This window comes from Phyllobates terribilis, unplaced genomic scaffold, assembly GCF_046119375.1.
Source record: "Phyllobates terribilis strain yellow unplaced genomic scaffold, ASM4611937v1 Scaffold_19__1_contigs__length_20705806, whole genome shotgun sequence".
In the NCBI taxonomy this organism is placed as follows: Eukaryota; Metazoa; Chordata; class Amphibia; order Anura; family Dendrobatidae; genus Phyllobates; species Phyllobates terribilis.
In genome coordinates, this window is record NW_027362779.1 from 10,851,509 (window position 1) to 10,857,649 (window position 6,141).

Sequence of the window (6,141 nt, forward strand, 5' to 3'; positions counted from 1 at the left end):
AAAAAGAATTGTCCTAAAGCCAAATTGGATACAATTGGCAATAACTAAATCACACTTGCAGCCAGTTAACATGGATTATGTTATGATCTGCAACATAAACTAAGGAAAGAAAGGGAAAAGCTGTCCCTACAGTAAGACTAAGCTGAATCCCTACGATGTAGCGGGCAGCCTGTTCCTTGTGAACAGACCCGCCTTCGTCCTCGGCTAGTCTGAACAGAGACCTATAGAATAAAGGGAGGGGTCCCTAAAAGAACTAAGGACTGGGACAAAAAATGGACACCTCCTAACAGAAGTTGTTGCAGAGCAAAAATACAAACTGAACAAAAAGTACTAGAGGTCCAGAGGACCAAGCAAACTAGACAGAGATAGGCTCCGAAGCACCTGGCTAGAGAGACAGGCAAAAAACACTGAAGTCCAGCAAAGCCAGAAGGGCGGAGCTGGAATATATAGGCAGCTAGTCACGTGACCGCAAAACACAAGATAGCAAAAACTAACAGGAGGGTTCTAACAAAGTAAAGTTGACTCAGCCTCTGTCCTGTGTCCTTGTGTGTACCACATTGAGCATGGAGAAAAGAAAGAAGACAAAAGAGCTGTCTGAGGACTTGAGAAACCAAATTGTGAGGAAGCATGAGCAATCTCAAGGCTACAAGTCCATCCCCAAAGACCTGAATGTTCCTGTGTCTTCCGTGCGCAGTGTCATCAAGAAGTTTAAAGCCCATGGCACTGTGGCTAACCTATCTAGATGTGGACGGAAAAGAAAAATTGACAAGAGATTTCAACGCAAGATTGTGCGGATGGTGGATAAAGAACCTCGACTAACATCCAAACAAGTTCAAGCTGCCCTGCAGTCCGAGGGTACAACAGTGTCAACCCGTACTATCCGTCGGCGTCTGAATGAAAAGGGACTGTATGGTAGGATACCCAGGAAGACCCCACTTCTTACCCCGAGACATAAAAAAGCCAGGCTGGAGTTTGCCAAAACTTACCTGAGAAAGCCTAAAACGTTTTGGAAGAATGTTCTCTGGTCAGATGAGACAAAAGTAGAGGTTTTTGGGAAAAAGCATCAACATAGAGTGTACAGGAAAAAAAAGAGGCATTCAAAGAAAAGAACATGGTCCCTACAGTCAAACATGGCGGAAGTTCCCTGATGTTTTGGGGTTGCTTTGCTGCCTCTGGCACTGGACTGCTTGACCGTATGCATGGCATTATGAAGTCTGAAGACTACCAACAAAGTTTGCAGCATAATGTAGGGCCCAGTGTGAGAAAGCTGGGTCTCCCTCATAGGTCATGGGTCTTCCAGCAGGACAATGACCCAAAACACACTTCCAAAAGCACTATAAAATGGTTTGAGAGAAAGCACTGGAGACTTCTAAGGTGGCCAGCAATGAGTCCAGACCTGAATCCCATGGAACATCTGTGCAGAGATCTCAAAATTGCAGTTTGGAGAAGGCACCCTTCAAATATCAGGGACCTGGAGCAGTTTGCCAAAGAAGAATGGTCTACAATTCCAGCAGAGCATTGTAAGAAACTCATTGATGGTTACCGGAAGCGGTTGTTCGCAGTTATTTTGGCTAAAGGTTGTGCAGCCAAGTATTAGGCTGAAGGTGCCAATACTTTTGTCTGGCCCATTTTTGGAGTTTTGTGTGAAATGATCATTGATTTGATTTTTGCTTCATTCTCTTTTGTGTTTTTTCTTTGCAAGAAAATTAAATGAAGATAATAATACCAAAGAATTTGTGATTGCAATCATTTTCAGGAAGAAACTGAGTATTATCTGACAGAATTGCAGGGGTGCCAATACTTTTGGCCACCACTGTATATCAGGTGTAAGGGCCACATAGTAATGGTATCAGGGGCCCCAGCAGCCACCTGTACTCAGCTACTATATATGGCCACGGCCGAAAGTGTTGGCAATCTTAAAATTGTTCCAGAAAATGAAGTATTTCTCCCAGAAAATTATTGCAATTACACATGTTTTGTTATACACATGTTTAATATTCTTTGTGTGTATTGGAACAAAAGAAAAAAACAAACAAAAGGAAAAAAGGCAAATTGGACATCATTTCATACAAAACCCCAAAAATGGGCCGGACAAAATTGATAGCACCTTTCCAAAATTGTGGGTGAACAACTTTGTTTCAAGCATGTGATGCTCATTCAAACTAACCTGTGGCAAGTAACAGGTGTGGGCAATATGAAAATCACACCTGAAACCAGATAAAAAGTGGAGAAGTTGACTCAATCTTTGCATTGTGTCTGTGTGTGCCACACTAAGCATGGAGTACAGAAAGAGAAGAGAACTGTCTGAGTACTTGAGAACCAAAATTGTTGAAAAATATTACCAACGGATTTTGGGTCGCAATGTAGTGCCCAGTGTCAGAAAGCTGGGTTTGCGTCCTAGGTCATGGTTCTTCCAGGAGAATGACCCCAAACATACTTCAAGAAGCCCGCAGAAATGGATGGAAACATAGCGCTGGAGAGGTATGAAGTAGCAGCAACTATGAGAGACATGGAGCAGTTTACAAAAGAAGAGTGGTCAAAATTCCAGCTGAGAGGTGTAAGAAGCTTGTTGATGGTTATAGGAAGCGATTGATTGCAGTTATTTTATTCCAAAGGGTGAGCAACCAAATATTAAAGTTGAGGGTGCCAACAATTTTGTTCAGACCATTTTTGGGGCTGTGTGTGAAATTATGTCCAATTTGCCTTTTTTTCTGCTTTTTTGTGTTGTTGCAATACACACAAAGAAAATAAAGTGTGTATAGCAAAACAGATGTAACTGCAATAATTGGGAGAAATACTTCATTTTCTGAAACAATTTCAAGGGAGTGAACACTTTCGGCCATAACTGTATGTGTAATATATACATATATACATACACACACACACATACAGTTGAAACCAGAAGTTTCCATACACTATATAAAAAGACACATCTGCATGTTTTTCTCAATATCTGACATGAAATCAGAATAAACCTTTCCCGTTTTAGGTCAATTAGGATTACCATAATTTTTAAAATTTGCCAAATGCCAGAATAATGAGAGAGAGAGAATGTTTAAGTCATTTTTATTACTTACTGCAAAGTCAAAAGTTTACACACACTAAGATTACTATGCCTTTAAACAATTCTGGACTGCCCATATGATGATGTAATGTGTTTGGAAGCTTCTAATAGTTTTTTTTTCTGTAGTATCATGGGAAAGTCTAAAGAAATTAGCGAAGATATCAGGAAGAGAATTGTGGACTTGCACAAGTCTGGCTCATCCTTAGATACAATTTCAAGATACCTGACGGTGCCTCGTTCATCTGTACAAACAATTATACGCAAGTATAAACAAGATGGGAATGTACTGCCATCTTATCGCTCAGGAAGGAGACGGGTTCTGTGTCCCAGAGATGAACGTGCTTTGGTCCGACACGTGCATATCAACCCAAGGACAAAAGCAAGAGACCTTGTGAAGATGATGGCGGAAGCAGGTAAGATTGTGTCAATAACCACAGTGAAACGAGTACTGTATCAACATGGGCTGAAAGGCCACTCTGCCAGGAAGAAGCCATTACTCCAAAAGAAACATAAAAAAGCCAAATTAATGTTTGCAAATGCACACAGGAACAAAGACCTTAATTTTTGGAGACATGTCTGTGGTCTGATGAAACTAAAATTGAACTTTTTTGGCATAATGACCATCGCTACGTTTGGAGGAAAAAGGGAGAAGCTTGGAAGCCTAAGAACACCATCCCAACTGTGAAACATGGGGGTGGCAGCATCATGATCTGGGGTTGATTTGCTGTAGGAGGGACTGGTTCACTTCACAAAATAGATGACACCATGAGAAAAGAAGATTATGTGGCAATACTGAAGCAACATCTCAAGACATCAGCCAGGAAGTTAAAGCTTGGGCGGAAATGGGTATTCCAAATGGACAATGACCCGAAGCATATTGACAAAATGGGAACAAAGTGGCTTAAGAATAACAAAGTCAATGTTTCGGCGTGGCTATCACAAAGCTCTGATTGCAATCCTATTGAAAATTTATGGGCACTACAAACCTGGATCTGTTACCCCAGTTTTGCCAGGAGGAATGGGTCCAAATTCCGACCAACTATTGTGAGAAGTTTGTGGAAGGATATCCCAAAAGTTTGACCCAAGTCATTCAGTTTAAGGGTGATGGTACCAAATACTAATGAAATGTATGTAAACTTTTGACTTTATATATATCAAAAATTGATTCTGCTATAACCAGAACCCTGGTAGGATAAACAAAAACATGAACACTTCAAATAATATTAACAATATAATTTTATTAGAACATAAAATAACAATAATTAAAATAGCAGGGGCCTCAAATGTGAGGGACAAACAAATGCTGTACCCTATATCTGCGCAGCAAGAGTAATAACCATATATTACCCCATTACTGAAATAATGTGACTATACAAATGCACTACAAAAGATTTCAATCTGAATAACCGCTCATGTGGCAAAAATAGAAAGAAAGAAATGCATATGCTATTATAACGGTCACTAGACTATCACTGATGAGTTTGAGATACGCCTATAAAATGTAAAGCGGCAGTGCATATGATGATATAGAGTCGACTGTCCAGCAAAAAAGTGCAAAGTGCTTAGATAAAAGATAACGTATTGTTTCCAGCCTCAAAGAAACTAATGCATATAGTGGTTAATAATGTTAGTATATCTATCAGGGGAGACTGGGTACATAAAAGAGGCTGGGTACGGTCCCATAGAATAACTATAGTGTAATAGTGGCACTGTCCACAAATAGACAAAACAGCTCAACACATCATGAGAAAGAAATACCTGGTTAGAATGGCAGCTTCTAGGCAGGGTAAGCACGCGTCCCTCCACCCCGACGCGCGTTTCATCAACACTTCCTCAGGGGTCGTGCCAGGGAGGGGAACGCCAGATGTTATATAGGGAGCCTAATCCAATCATGAACCGAGGCGGAGAGAAAAAGTGTGTCACCTGACTTTCCGGTATGTGTTCTGGCTGGTATACGGCGTGAGACATTCTGTGCCCGCCACAATACATGTGACTCTGCGGCTTCTGGCATTTGACCCGCAAGCCGGCAGTGCAGTCACGGACATGACGGCAGTGCGTGCCAGCAGGGTCTAAGAGCCAGAAACAGCCAAGGTCAGGGGGAGGCGCCCATAAATGCTAGCGCTCAGCAGCCATACACTCTAACCTGATCATACATAATACTAAGATGTGAATAGGCAGAAATTATGGGATTCTATTGTGTCGTGAACAAATATACACACTGATTAGTGATTAGAATAATGTTAAGACTTTGCAGTAAGTAATAAAAATGCCTTAAAACATTCTCTCTCTCTCATTATTCTGGCATTTGGAAAATATCAAAAATGATGGTAATCCTAATTGACCTAAAACGGGAAAGGTTTATTCTGATTTCATGTCAGATATTGATAAAAACATGCAGATGTGTCTCTTTATATAGTGGATGGAAACTTCTGGTTTCATCTGTATATGTATTGATTTCATGGCTCTAATGATTTTTGGGGGAATTGCTCAAGTTTTTATTGTAAGCATTAAAAATTTTAAAAAATTTTTTACACTTTTATATTTTTTACATATTTCTATGTCGCCAACAAATTCTGCAAAGTTCAGTTTTTTTCTCATTAATAAAACTTGCATTTTTCTAATCATTTATTGTATCATAAAATATTACACACAATGCAGATTGTTCAATTTTGCCAAAATTTGACTTTTCCCATGTGTCCACCAGTCTTGACCAGCACCGGCAAAATTTTGAAGCCTTGCGGAGCTTCTTGGGGAGAGGCTTAACAGCGCCGCAGGTTTTTCCAGCTAATCCTTCACTAAAACAGGCGTGTAAAAGGCCAATCTTCATGAAATGGGACATAATCTTGTGTAACTGTCTGCCCAGAAACAATGTAGGGCTGACAATTATCTAATAGGTTTGAGGCCTTAAAGGGACTCTGTCAGCACAGAATGACTGTTCAAACCAAGCACAGGCACTCGATGCACTCTTGCTGCGGCCAAACAGTTAAGTGCATCTTCTCATCTACGGTATTTCTATCCCTGTTACAAAATGGAGCGTCTGGTTGGATGCCCGACCACTGATCCATTCATTCTCAATG